Raw genomic sequence first — 15145 nt, 5'->3', positions numbered from 1 at the left:
TTTCCTCCAACAGTCCAAAGATGTGCGGATTAGGTGGATTGGCCATGCTAAATTGCCTGTAGTGTTCAGGGATGTGTTGATTAGGTGGGGTACAAAGTGATGGGTCTGGGTGGGATGCTCTGAGGGTTGGTGTGGACTTGTTGGGCCAAAGGGCCTGCTTCCACACTGTAGGGATTCTATGAAAAAGGTAGAGGGCTTTTTGGGAGCAGTACATGAAGGATCCCTGTAAAACATTTAATTTTAAAACCCATGACTGCGCTACATTCCGTTAGAATAGTAAACGGAATTACGTTTAATAAATATTCAACAATTGAAACTGTGTAATCAGCTTTCCATTATATGCTGCATTTATTCCCCATTTTAAACAGTGTTTGTTAGGAGTGTTTAAATAATGTTGTGTTTGCAAAGGAAAAAGCAATAGCTGGCCATTCTTTGGGTAGCAAGCATAAATAATTAATTGCACAGTCCTCATCTGAAATTTCTGTAATCAAACTGTTGTTTGGAACAATCAAAATTTGCTAATGAATATGAATTAATGAAACAATCTGTAAATATTGCAAATGTAATTGCCAATTGACTAATCATTAATCGTTGCCTCCTTTGTGACTACATTCATATAGCAATATTGTAGATTGAGATTTGAGACTACACACAAGATTTATTTGAAATCCAGGCAATTTAAGCCAAGCTGAAAAACAATCTGGCCATCTTACTGAGGAAGTTATTATTTCTGGTTATTTGAACTGAAAGACTTCAAAGTGAAGCCATCAGTTGAATAGGACAGAACGAATGACTAGCTATTCAGAGATAGCTGCCTGAAGGAGCTGGGGCGCTTGTGATGCAGTGATAGTGTCCCTACCTCTGAGCCAGAGGGCTGGCCTCAAGACCCTTCTGCTCCAGAGATGTATAATAACATGGTAATTAGACATATCTATAATGGGCCTCATCCATGCTAGCCTGAAAATGCCTGATCTCATCTGATCCTGGAAGCTTTGTAGACTGAAGGGGCAGGAATTTGGATTTTGATTAAGAACCCTGTCAGCAGGACCAAATGGGGGTCATGATTCTGCACTAAGTAAGAAACACTCACCCAGCAGTGATCTTCCAAATTGGCCAAATGGTGGCTTTCCATCCAATGAGGACACAGTGGATAGATTCACAAAACTTTCCATCCAGCTGAGAAGGAACAGCTTGTTTCACATGAGAGTGACACACATTCCGCTTAGCAACTTTTCAAATCTTTAAGTTTATTTTTTAAATGTGGCTACAGCCTTCAGGCCACCATAGTGGAGAGAGAGAGAGCACATGTGTCCAGAAAGATGCAGTAAGAGTCTCTCAGCCTAGCTGGCACAATGTCTCTCTGCTGCCACTGGAAGGCAGCCAGCCTAATTCCGCAAACTACAGGGAGCCGAAGGGATGACTGGAAGATTCCACCACCACAATAACAAACAGGTTATCTGGTTATTGTCATATTGTTTATTGGAGCTTTCTGTGTAAATTGGCTGGCACATTTCCTACGTTACAATTGTAATGACTCTGCATAGGCTGTAAAGTGCTTTTGCAGATGTCCTCCCGTTGTGAAAGGCGCTATGCAGATGCAAGTCCTTCTTTTTGTTGTTTTCTTTCGGTACCCTCCATAAACACAAATTCGCCCAGAGTTCTACAGCCTGCTTCCTGACTCACACCGAGACCGCGATTCTCCAATTTGAAATCTAAATGTGGGCGCGAGTGCATTCACTAGCGACTGACTCTCTGGCTCCACCAATGAGAAAGCTCGCCAGACTGACTCCTACCTGCTTTTTTTTAAGGGCCAACAATGGGTGTTGAAAATGGAGTCCCACCGCCCCAGAAATATTCTGGGTCCTAAACAACAATGATCAAGTCTGATCCAACAGCCGGACGGCAATCTTTTTCTTTTACTTCTCACAGGGTTATGGGGTTGGAAGCAAGAATAGGGGCCCTCACTCTGATTGGCCCTCGTTTGGATCAAATAGAAACCCCGTCCAACGTAAACCCAGCTGATAGGTTGCTCTAGTTTCCCAGTTTTGTTTTTCACCTGCTGGGAAGCCAGGCAATCAGGACTCTGGGGAATTGAGGCCTAAAAGTGGAGATGATTAGACACAAATGCCTTCATTGTTGACAAATCAAGAAAGTTCTCAATGAACTTTCTCAGATAGCACTTCTTTGTGGAGGTGGGTGTCTATCCAGGGCCAACTTCCCCATTGTCCCCTTTTGCATCAGAGTTTAAAGAAATGAGGCATGACCTTACTGCTACGTATAAGGTTCTTAGGGGACTTGACAGGGTAGATGTGAAGAGGTCTATTCACTTCGTGGGAAAGTCTATGTGCAGAGGACATAATCTTAGAAAAGGGGATTGCTGTTTCAATACTGAAATGAGGAGGAATTTTCTTCCCTCAGAGGGTTGTGAATCTGTGGTATTCTTTCCCAGGCAGCTGTTGAGGCTGGGTATATTCATTGAGTGCCATTGAGTATATTCAAGGCTGAGATAGAGAGATTTTTAAAGCAGCAATGGGATCATGGGTTGTGGGGAAATGGCAGGAAAATGCAGTTGAGGATTATCAAATCAGCCACGATATCACTGAATGGTACAGCAGACTCAATGGGCTGAATGGCTTCTCTTTGGTCTTACAGTCTTCATCATTACCTCCAGGAAGGGGAGGATAGTGCCTTAAGTTTCTGTACATCATTTAGCCCTGTGCTCCCTGACTACTACTGGTTCCTGGTCTGGCATCGTCACCAATTCCATCCCTTAGCCTGGCTGCTGGCACAGATTGTGCCTCTCAACCCTGGCATCATACTTGACCCTGAGCTTCCAAATCCAGATGTGCTCCATCGCCTATACATCCATCTCTATAACATTGCTGGCCTCCAGCTCCTCTTTCAGCTTAACTATCTTGAAACCCTGACTTATGCTGTTCTCACCCAGTCAGGACGATTCAAATGCACTTCCGGTTGACCTTTCATCCTGCACTCTCCACAATCTTGAGTTTATTTAAAACCCTATCAACTTGCACCAAATTCTGTCCACCCATTATTCCTAAGCTCGCTAATCTGTCCAAATTAAATTCTCATACTTATTTTCTAATTCCTTGTGGCCTTATCTCTCCCATCACTATCATCTCCTGCAGCCTCACAACCCTCTGAGATAGCTGCAATTACCTCCCCTTGAGCAGAGTCCTGGTCTAATGTCCAACTGAGAGCTGGCACCTCTGATAATGTTGCATTCGTGTTATACTGTACTGAAATGTCAACAGAAATTTTTGTCCTTGTGTCTGGGAGGGGACCTGAATCCAAAATCTTCCAACTGAGAGGCAGAAGTATTTACCCCTATGCCAGAGCTGACACTGTATGGATGGACTTGGTGGTAATATTGTTACTTAAGATCAGCTGAAACTGCTGTCTCAGTCCAGATCATCTGTACGAAGAGCAATGCTCATACCTTAAGTTTTGATTATTATTCCCAGATTGATGAGTTAAGCTGTTTATTGTCTTTGTCCTACCTTGGTATTGTGTTTTCTCTCCTGTCTCATTGATTAGGTAATTACCGTCTCTTACCTCATCGACTATGTAATTAGCATCTTTTATCGCATTGATTGTGCCATTTACTGGCTTTATACAGGAGATACAAACCATGGAATTGGATTTCCACAGTCAAGTGCATTGAATGGAATGGATGGGAAAAGGAGTTAACCTCGCCTGGCTCTTAATGCAGTGAAAGTTGAAGATGTAGGTTTAACAACGTTTATCTCATGGGACTGAGGAAGGTCATCACTGGCAATAAATAGCCTTGCTCCAGGGCTGTTGGAGACCACCCACGCTGGTGGCAAACTGCCAACAACGCCAATATAAAGAGCAACCACCCACAAACAGCAGCATGGTCATCATGATTACAGCCACCACCACTACTGACCAAGTTTGGAGAAGGTCAACGTGGAAATTTTATCCACGTCCTTCCGTTGGTTCTCAAGCTAGCTCCTGTAAGGGTGATCAGGAAGGGGACACTATTGCAAGGCTACATCCAGCAAAAATACCCCTCAGAACATGGCAGAAGCATTCAGTATGCATGAGCTACCCCGATAAAGTAAATGTCACAAAGCAGGGCTCATGAGCTGAAACCCACTTCAACAAGAGGAGACAACCTGGATTCTTTAAAAGATTGTTCATTTACAGGCTGCCTAGCCCAGCATTTATTGCCAATCCCTAATTGCCCAAAGGGCAGTTAACTGTCAACCACTTTGCTGTGGGTCTGTAGTCACATGTAGGCCTGACTGGGTAAGGACAGCAGTTTCCTTCCTGAAAGGACATTAGTGAAGTAGATGGGTTTTTCTGACGATTGAAAATGGATTCATGGTCATCGTTAGACTGTTAATTCCGGGTTTTATTATTGAATTTGAATTCCACCATTTGCCATGGAGAATTTGAACCCGGGTCCTCAGAACATTACCCGGTTCTTTGGATAATACCATTCGGCCATCAGATGGAGGGCAGACAGGACAATAATATAGAAACACAGAAAATGGGAGTGGAAGTAGGCCATTCAGCCCTTCGAGTCTGCTGTCATATTCAATATGATCGTGGCTGATCACTGAACTCAGTACCCTGTACACATTTTCTCCTCATAGCCTCTGATCCCTTTCGCCCAAAAGGACTATATGTAACTCCTCCTGGAAACCTTTCAATGTTTAGGCCTCAACTGTTTTCTGTGGCAGAGAATTCCACAGGCTCACCGCTCTCTGGGTGAAGACAGTTCTCCTCATCAGAATCCTAAATGGCCTATCCCATGTGACCTCTGGTTCTGGATTTTCCGCTCTTTGGGAACATCTTTACCGGCCATGTTCGAATTTTAAAGGTTACCGTGCAACACCATTCCCTCTTACGGAATCCTTCTAAATTCCAGTGAATATAGTCCCTGCCAATCCAGTCTCTCTTCACACGTCAGTCCTGCCATCCCAGGAACGAGTCTGATAAACGTTTGTCGCACTCCCTCCACAACCAGAACATCCTTTCCCAGGTCAACTCTCCAGTCCATATTATGTAGCCCTCTTCCTAGCTAAATGAATCAGTGGAAAATCAAAAGGTGCATGCATCAGGTGGGCCCACCTTCTCTCCAAAGTGCCAACCCCTTGGGTAAGGCTCCATAACCAGAGCACTGGCACACAAACCATCCTTCGTCTTTTTTACTGAGCTGAGCTGCCTCTCTGGCAGCTGAAAGAAAGATAAATCAATCCACACAAATCACGGCTGACAATTAATCTATCTAAATTTTACATAATATATTTCCTGTTAGCACTGCTCATTGTTAACCATCTGTTCCTGATTGTTTTGACAGGCTTGTTAAATACTTCATTTTAACGGTCGACTGAACAACACCCAGAGCTAGGCCTCCTGATGCCAGCTCAGAAAGGAGATTATTCCTGCACACAGACTGTACAGCCCTGTGCAGAGCACCAGGTTTGGAAATCGGGGAGAGGGAGTGCATTTTAGAATGTGCTGCCTCGTCTTCAGCCCAGAATTGTATGGCGGTGTCATCTATTGGCCACATCAGAAATTTATTTCCATCTCTCAACACCTTCTGCCCCAGGAAGGTTTTGAAATCAGTCCATAACCACTTTCACCTCAATGTCAGAAAGATCACTGTACTTGTATCTGAAGTGGTATTATGTAGATAGATTTGAAGGGGGTTTATCATTTATTTTGATTGAAGACAATAACTATTACAACAAAGCAATGAGACTCCTTACATGATCTCTCTACATTCAAAAAAATCGCTACAAGCAATTTTTACTGAGCATGGTATTAATGTGGACTTCAGAAGCTTCAAAATCTCCCCACCCCGACTGCATCCCAAAACCAGCCCAGCTCGTCCCTGCCTCCCTAACCTGTCCGTCCTTTCTCCCATCTATCCCCTCCTCCCACCTCAAGCCCCACCCCCATCTCCTACCTACCAGCCTCATCCCCGCCTCCTCGACCTGTCTGTCTTCCCTTGACTGACCAACCCCCACCTAACTCCCCACCTACACTCACCTTTATTGGCTCCATCCCCGCCTCCTTGACCTGTCCGTCTCCTCTCCACCTATCTGCTCCTTTATCCATCTTCCATCCGCCTCCCCTTCTCTCTCTATTTATTTCAGAATCCCCTTCCCCTCCCCCATTTCTGAAGAAGGGTCCAGACCCGAAACGCCAGCGTTCCTGCTCCTCTGCTGCTGCTTGGCCTGCTGTGTTCATCCAGCTCTACACCTTGTTATCTCTACATTGCCATCAGATGTCAGACGTCCATATCAATATGGTCAATAGACAAGCAACAAATACATTTTTACAGCACCCTCTTGGATAATTACAGTTTCAACAGTTTTCACTGCAGATTTCCAACGGTCAAAGGATTTTCCTTTTATGGCTTAAACGGTTTTCAACAAATACATTGTGTTTCAGAACAATACTGCTAGATCTTTTTTAGACAATGGTATTAAAGGGTGAGAACCCAATGAAGTTAAGCTAAGGATTAGATACAGCGGACTTGAATGACAGGACAGACTCGAGAGGCTGAGTGATCTATTCCTGTTCCAATATTCTGAGGAGGAAATGTCACAGTCAAACATGATTCTCATCTCACACCAACACTTTCAGTGCTGAAAATTCTTCTCATCCATAGCTAGGCAACTCGATGATAGCTTAGTGTAAGAGATGACATAGAACATAAATCAGTAAAGCACAGGAACAGGCCCTTCAGCCCACCAGGTCAGTGCTGGTCATGATGCTATTCTAACTCGTCACATTTGCCTGCACATGGTCCACATTCCTTTATTCTCCATCTGTTTATGTGTCTGTCTAAATGCCTCTTAAACTTTGCTATCACTTCTGCTTCTACCACAACCGGCAACAGGTTCCAGGGACCTACCATCCTTTGTGTAAAACACTTGTCTCCCTCATCTCCTTTAAACTTTCCTCCTTCCAATTTAAACAAATGCTCCCTAATATTTGATATTTCCATACTGGGAAAAAAAACTTCAACTATCCACCCTATCCATGACTCTCATAATACTATATCCTTCTGTTAGGTCACCCCTCGACCTCTGACACTCAAGCAAAAACAATCCAAGCTTGTCCAACCTCTCCTTATAACTAATACATTCCAATCCAGGCAACATCCTGGTAAACCTCTTTTGCACCGTCTCCAAAGCCTCCACCATCCTTCCTGTAGTATGGTGACCAGGAGTGCGCACATTACTCCAAATGTGGCCTAACTAAAGTTTTATACAGCTCTTTTATATATATAAAGTTTCATACCTATTTTTCATTTTTATAGTTATAAACTGAAATGGACGTTGGACTATTATAACTAGAATGTTTTGCAATTTGAAAATCAAGTGTTGCATATTGTTGTGCTATGCAATACAACATTGCTGTTTGGAAGCAATGAGAGGGAGAATTCAAAACTGAGTGGCACTGAGAATCTTTTGTCTGATGGAAATTCTGCCCGACAACAGCCCTCTAATTTGTTGAGCTGCAGCGTATTAAAAAGCTGTAAGTGCCAAGTGCAGTAGAGTGAAGAAACATCCAGAGTTTGCCAATAGAAAGTATCCATCTCTCTCTCTCTCTCTCTTCTCTCTGTCTTTTTCCCTCACCACCACCACACCCCCCTCCCCCACATTGTGGGAAGAAGCCACGCAATCTAAGAAAGCTTAAAATAAACAATTCACATGAGAAAAGACCCCAAGTTCACCTGATCAATGCTGAATTAAAAGACTACTGTCAATGTACAGACAGCAGTATGTCACCATTGCAAAAATTAAAAATACTGTGAGAAAACTAACTTTCCACTTTGGACTTTTGATTTTCAAAGTTTTGCTTACTCTGTCTATATTTATTTTTGCACCAATGGTATATGTGTTAAAATGTTTGTCTTTTGCCTGGCATAATCGTGATGCTTGTGTAATGGATTAAAAATCCTTTCTTTTCACTGCTCTCATTAGAGTTGCGTGTCACAATAAATAGAGGTTTTGTTTAATCTGTCCTGAGTGGCAGTCACTCATGCAAATTGGTAATTTGATGGTCTCATTGAGATTTTATACATTTTATGACGGCTTGTGGAACACAGGGCTACAATTATCAGCTCACTCTTCCCAGTTAAATTGTGACATCAGCATATTCTGCATGCCTCGGTTGGATGTGATATGTTTATCCTTGATTTGTAAATCAGACTGAGCAAGGAAGACAGATTTCCTTCCCCTATAAGACGTTAGAGAACCAGAATTTTCTTTTTAAATACCAATCAACAGTTTACACAATCATCATTAAGCCAATTATTCCCTTAATTCCAGTGTGTTACTGAATTCTAATTTCTCAAATGATAAGAAATTGCTTGGCTTGTCAAAGTTTCTGGGAAACAAAAGAATAAACTTGCTTTTCAATGTCTCAAGACTTGTCAAAGGGCCTTATGCCAATGAGGTGACAGATCTGTTGTATTATACGAAACACAGCAGCAAATTGTGTGTAGTGAGGTTGCATGGCAGTGATGTGATAACGATAGATGAGACTGCAATTATGGCCAGCATCATAATGAATTTGAGAACCATGTGTGGGTATGTATAAAGGTGGTGTGATGATTTTAAACTCCCATCCAGATCAAGCAATGACCTCATCCTAGGTTTTACACGGAAATGACTACAATTCTTTGCACTATTACAGGGAGTCCAGTCTACACAAATAAATGCGCGTTGATCTGAGGATTTATAAGGAATAAACTCTTACAAAGAAGTCACAAGGACCTAGCCCCCTATCCTATCCCTGTAACCCTGCATTTCTCACAGCTAATGCATTTGACCTGCATATGCCTGGACACTGTGGGGATTTCAGCATGACCAACCCGCCTAACCTGCACATCTTTGGACTGTGGGAGGAAACCAGAGCACCCATAGAAAAGTCACAAAGATGAAACAGAGTGCTGTGGAATACTGGGTTCATTTATCCAGAGGGATCACCACTATTAATGGCAGCAGCCCATTTTCTTCATTGGGAGTAAACACCACAGACAGATTATCTGATCATTCTTTGGTATTACAGAATTCGAACATTACTTTAAAAAAACCCACATTTTGTTAAAACTTTACATCTTACACACATTGGGCCAATTTGCAACTAATACCAAGGTAAAGGGAGAACAACTGTATGGGAGGAGAATGCCAATTAGTTGGCAAGTGAAATCTGATGATGAGGCATTGCCATGGAGAATACACCAGTTGCATGATGAATGACAGTTAAATGCCAAGCTTTGTATGTAAGCTATATATTACAAAGACTGGCAGATCATACTAAACAGCATATCCCTTTAGATGTTCATAAGACGTAAGGTATTGACTGTAAACAGCCAGCTGATGCTTTCATGCCTTAAAATACAGTGGCCATATTAGATGTTATTTTACAAGTGGATGATATTTGTGAAATTATCTGTGCATGCACAGAATTAGCTGAAAAGCAATTTAGAATTATCAGTCAGGCTTACAAGATGGTGCACATGTATATTTGAATCTTCATATATGAACACACAGGATGTTGTCCTTTGCAGACAAGAGGAACATGCATACAGACTACACGCCAACAAATCAGGTGATTGCCATTCCCAGGTTCAGTTCTAACAACAATGCTTTGACTAGTGGGAGTCAACCTGCCTTTTTTTAGAATTTAAACAAAGCCTGGAGCTAATTGTCAGTAACTACGTAACAGTTAGAGTCTGTTTCCCATCCAATGAGCCCACTTCTCTCATAAAACATAAATGTTGTTTTTTAACCCCTTGCATTGGTAGTTCTTGTGAATTGTATTGATGAATGCAGGACAAAATGTGGCTCATAGAATCATAGAATCCCTACAGTGTGGAAACAGGCCCTTCGGCCCAACAAGTCCACACTGACCCTCAGAGCATCCCACCCAGACCCATCCCCCTATAACCCACCTAATCTACACATCCCTGAACACTACGGGTGATTTAGCATTGCCAATCTACCTAGCCTGCACATCTTTGGACTGCAGAGCACCCGGAGGAAACCCACGCAGACATGGGGAGAACGTGCAAACTCCGCACAGACAATCGCCCGAGGGTGGAATCGACCCCGGGTCCCTGGCGCTGTGAGGCAGCAGTGCTAAGCACTGTTTTAGTAATGTTTATCATGAGATGAACATTGGGGGAGATCTCCCTTGCTCTTCAAATAATGCCTTCTATTTCCACCTGAGGGGTCAGATGGTTTAACACCTCATCTGAAAGTCAGCATTTCTGACTATGGAGCACTTCAGTTGTCAGTGTGGATCTTGGGCTAGAGCAGTTCTTGAACCCAAAATCTTTCAATTCAGAGGTCGAAGTGCTGATACTGATCACATGCCATCATTTGTGAATGGTGGGAATAAACAGTAACAGCCCATTAATATTTTCAACTTGGACTAACTATTCCAGAGCACAGTCAACATTAATTTTCCTGTGAAATAGCTAAACATCCTTTTTTCAAAAAATTAATCATAAATTTGTTGAAATGCACAGTTTTATGAACTTCAAGAAATTTACCATTTAATGTGACTATCCATCAACATTCTTTTTCACTGTTTAATTACATATATTTATTTGCACGTCTTTATGTTTTAATATAATTCTGACCTGCATTCAGAGCACATCAGCTAGTCTGAGAGTCAAACTGGTCACCTAATTTAAAATGTAATTAAAATATTGGCAGATAGGGCAACCTGAAAATTAATATTATTTTTCCCATTAACCATGATGAAGTGGTAAACGGCACTGAGAAACCATATCAATTTGAATTATTCTGATTCTGACAATGTGAACCGTGACCAGGGAGTAGGAGTGTGTTTGGGTTTGGTAGTATTAGTTTAATCTAAGCAGTTCACCCAAAAAAAATGACCCACACAAACAATCACAGAAGTGAGTACAAAATACTTCCAATGTGAATCAAACTTCTGTGACCTGCTGTGCGAATTTAATAAGCATCATCCTAATAACTGGCTGCACCCCCAGGTTGAATCATCGTAGGCATAAGAACAGGAGTAGGCCATTCAGCCCCTCTGGCCTGTTCAACCATTCAATGAGATCACGGCTGACCTGTGACCTAACTCCATATACTTGCCTTTGGCCTTTAATCCTGCGTTTAACAAAAAAAATTATCATTCTCGGATTTAAAATAAACAACAGATCATCAACTGCTGCATGTTTGAAGGCTTTAATTCAAAGATGCTCGAAGTATGAAACTAGTTCATCTAGGCAAACTGATCGAACTTAACGACTTATGAACGGATTTAAGTTACTAAGAAATAGACCATAAGGTATCCTGAAATTGTTCTGCAGATGCTTTTTCAGTCACGTTATTTCAATTGTTCCAGGTTGAATTTAATTAAGGAGCAATTTTGAAAGCAAAATTTCAAACACAGCACCCACAGTTCTTTTGGTTTTTGTTTTAGATTGCTGGCTGGTCGAGGAGTTTTGCCCTCGACAACATAGAGGTAGCACCTGGACAAGACAGAGAGGAAAGAGAAGCTCCTTGATGCAATTTTCACCTGAACTGTGACAACATCTAAATAGGAAGATGACCTCACAGTGTACACAGCATGAGATCTCCTCCAATGCTTCTTCAGAGCAGACTCAGTGTTTATGTACTAACCAGTCCTGTCCCTTTAAGAGCCCTACTCATGCCAACTGGTACCTGGTTATAAAACTGCAGATCTCAATTAGTACGGCAGTTAAACAACTTGCAATGTTCCAACTGTCTCTCCCTTTGGCATCTATAACATAATCTGACACTTTTGACAGGAACATCTGGCACAGAGGATCATTACAAGAGACTGTTTCCTCCAGTGAGAGAAAGGGGCATCACCTTAAAATTACAGTGAGCCATTCAAGGGGAAAATCACAAACAGCATTTTCACTCACCAAATCTGGTGGAAATCTAGAACTCACTTCCCCAAAACACTGAGAGTCAATTAGAGCTTTTAAGACTTTAGTCGAGTATGAGTATCAAAACAAAGGCAGATGAGACACAGTGGTTAGATTAAGGAGTGAGCAGGTGTGCAGGAGGGAGGTAGGGGGTGAGCTCACACGCATGAGGGAGTTAGGGAGTAAGCAGCATGCTGGAGGGAGTTAGGGGGTGAGCAGGCATGTAGGAGGGAGTTAGGGGATGAGCAGGAGTGCTGGAGGGAGTTAGGGGGTGAGCTGACATGCAGGAGGGAGTTAGGGAGTAAGCAGGAGAGTTGGAGAAGGTTAGGGGGTGAGCAGGAGTGCAGGAGTGAGTTAGGGGGTGAGCAGGAGTGCAGGAGGGAGTTAGGGAGTGAGCAGGAGTGCAGGAGGGTGTAAGAGAGTGAGCAGACATGCAGGAGGGAGTTAGGGGGTGAGCAGGAGTGCAGGAGGGAGTTAGGGGTGAGTAGGAGTACAGGAGGGTGTTAGGGAGTGAGCAGGAGTGCAGGAGGGAGTTAGGGTGTGGGCAGGCATGCAGGAGGGAGGTAGGGTGTGGGCAGGCATGCAGGAGGGAGTTAGGGGGTGGGCAGGCATGCAGGAGGGAGTTAGGGTGCGGGCAGGCATGCAGGAGGGAGTTAGGGTGTGGGCAGGCATGCAGGGGGGAGTAAAGGGGTGAGCAGATGTGCAGGAGGGAGTTAAGGGGTCAGCAAACATGAGAAATTCAATGATCAGAAGACACAAGCACAAAACTGAAAGAATGTGCAAACAAAGATTATTTAGAATTGGCAAGAAACTGAAGCTAAAATAGAATTCAGAAATCAGATAAATCCAGTCATTAAATCTAGGGAAACTGACATTTCTCTGAATGAACAGGAGCTTAATAACCAAGGCTAGAGGCACAGAAAAACATTGGTGGATGGGTCAATATCGAGTCTTTCTTCGTCTCAGTATTTCAGTCTTGCCAGGGTCAAGGTACCTACTCACAGTTAAGACTGTGTTGTTCTCGAAGCTGAAAGGATACAGAGGGATTCCAACTGAGTTACGCACAACAAAAATAGTCCTAAATTTTGCAAAGTTGCTATTTTATTGATCTAAGCAGTTCTTAGGCACATCAGTGTACACTTGAACTGTCAAACACTGTTTCAGTAGCAATTGATTTTTCTATTAGGTTTAATGCAGGTTACTCCTCCAAACATCTTGTCCTTCTGTCAAGACCGCATCTCCAGGTACTCGTTTTCTCCCCATTTATTTTATTGGACACAATTTGTCTTAAGTGCAATTTTTTGTAAAAATTTCAGTTTGTCGCAGTTTTTTTTTCTGAACATAATGTTCAACTCAGAACGACTCCTCAGTGAAAGTCAAGAGGTTTTGGGTAAGAAGGTTGCAATACTGAACTATAACTGCTGGATGCCATGCAGAGACCCAGTGCAATACAGACCACTGAGGAATTCAGGTATGGGTCATGGGTCATAGTCCTCATGGGGACAAGTCTCCTTTAAAGAGTCAACTGACTGAAAGGAACAAGCAGTAGAAAGTGGAGAGCTTGCAAGAATGAAACAAAATTTTGTTTCACTATTCCTAGCCATGGCTTCAACACAGAATATCAGGAAATCCCTTGAAGCACCTTATTCTTGTTATGGGTTTAGCCATGGGGATCAACAGCTTCCCAAGGATGCAAAGCTTCTTCTAAAATACTGCAGCTGTAGACATGGTTGTGCACCACAGAATATCATTTCCCAAAGAAGGAATACGCAACACAATGTATGAAGTATCAGCCAGTGTCAGAGTCAAATCCCAACAAAGGAGGCTAAGAGTTCAAGGAACATTTTGGTCCACGTACATAATTCCATCCATTGTAAATTCTCTGAAATATTCTGCCCATACTTTTGCATTCCCAAGAAAAATCTGCAAGCTCATGTTTAGAATGGTCATTTCCTTGAATTTTTTTTTCCCTCCAATTGTGAACATGTCACGGTGTAATTACATTCTCTCAGCACCCATGACGAGGTAACTTCCTCTCAAAGAGACTATAATTACAGGTTATGTTTATTGAGCTTCCAGTATCAACATAATCATAGGAATTTAAAAAGGAAAATTTTTAAGCTGTTCTACAAATTGTAGGGCTCCCACCAGGCAGAGCTTTGTGTCTTCTCAAAGTTACCCATTCTCAGAGTTATTCCCACAGCGTCACTGATGTGCTTTGAGAAATTTGCTTTATCCTGACATTGCATGTTAACATGATTTTTTTATTCATGCACAGGATGAGGGTATTGCTGACTTGGTCAGCATTTATTGCCCATCCCAGAGGGCAGTTAAGAGTCAACCACATTGCCGTGGGTCTGAAGTCACATGTTGGCTAGGCCAAGTAAGGATGGCAGTTTCCTTCCCTAAGGACATAAGTGAACCAAAAACTAGATTTTTCCAACAATCAATTCATGATCATCATTAGGCTCTTAATTCCAGGTTTTTATTGAATTCAAATTCCAACATCTGCCATAGTTTGATTTGAACCCATATTCGCAAAAACATTAAATAAAAACCAAAAGAACTGCGGATGCTGTAAATCAGGAACAAAAACAAAGTTGCTGAAAAAGCTCAGCCGGTCTGGCAGCACCTGTGGAGGAGAAAACAGAGTTAACATTTTGGGTCCTGTGACCCTTCCTCAGAACTCAGAGCTCTGAGGAAGGGTCACCGGACCCGAAACGTTAACTCTGTTTTCTCCTTCACAGGTGCTGCCAGACCTGCTGAGCTGTTCCAGCAACTTTGTTTTTGTTCCCAAAACATTACCTGGGTCTCTGGAGTAATAATCCAGTAATAATACCACCAGCTATCACCTCTCCCAGGTCCATGGACTATTAATGAAAGGAACTATTCAATGTATCATTTTACTTTAAAACTAAAAGCAGAGCAGTTATAGACAACTATTTCTCACATAATGGGCACTTTCTGTGCTGAAAGTTTGTGTGAAAAACTGTGTCCAATTTCAGGAGTTGAGTAGCAAGTGTAATGAATCATGTTTGAGGCGAAGCTGAAAGTAGCAAACCCCCCAGTACAAAAGATTTTGTTCCAACAGTGACCTCCCAGTGCCTTCCCCTCTAGTGTCTGAACGAACACACTTCAGGGTCAACCTCCTACCTTTGTCTGAGACAACAAGGTGCAGGGCTGGATGAACACAGCAGG

At 42.6% G+C, this 15145-nt stretch overlaps 1 protein-coding gene across 1 annotated transcript in view; it reads right to left on the bottom strand.

Moving 5' to 3' along the window:
* Positions 1 to 15145, bottom strand: part of LOC109919248 (plexin-A4-like) — a 503825-nt gene that overhangs the window by 371920 nt on the left and 116760 nt on the right. The window lies entirely within an intron of this gene.

The sequence above is a fragment of the Rhincodon typus genome, chromosome 22, assembly GCF_021869965.1.
Source record: "Rhincodon typus isolate 14 chromosome 22, sRhiTyp1.1, whole genome shotgun sequence".
Lineage (NCBI taxonomy): Eukaryota > Metazoa > Chordata > Chondrichthyes > Orectolobiformes > Rhincodontidae > Rhincodon > Rhincodon typus.
The sequence above is the reverse complement of the archived record's forward strand: the minus strand, read 5'-3'. Positions and strand labels throughout refer to the sequence as shown.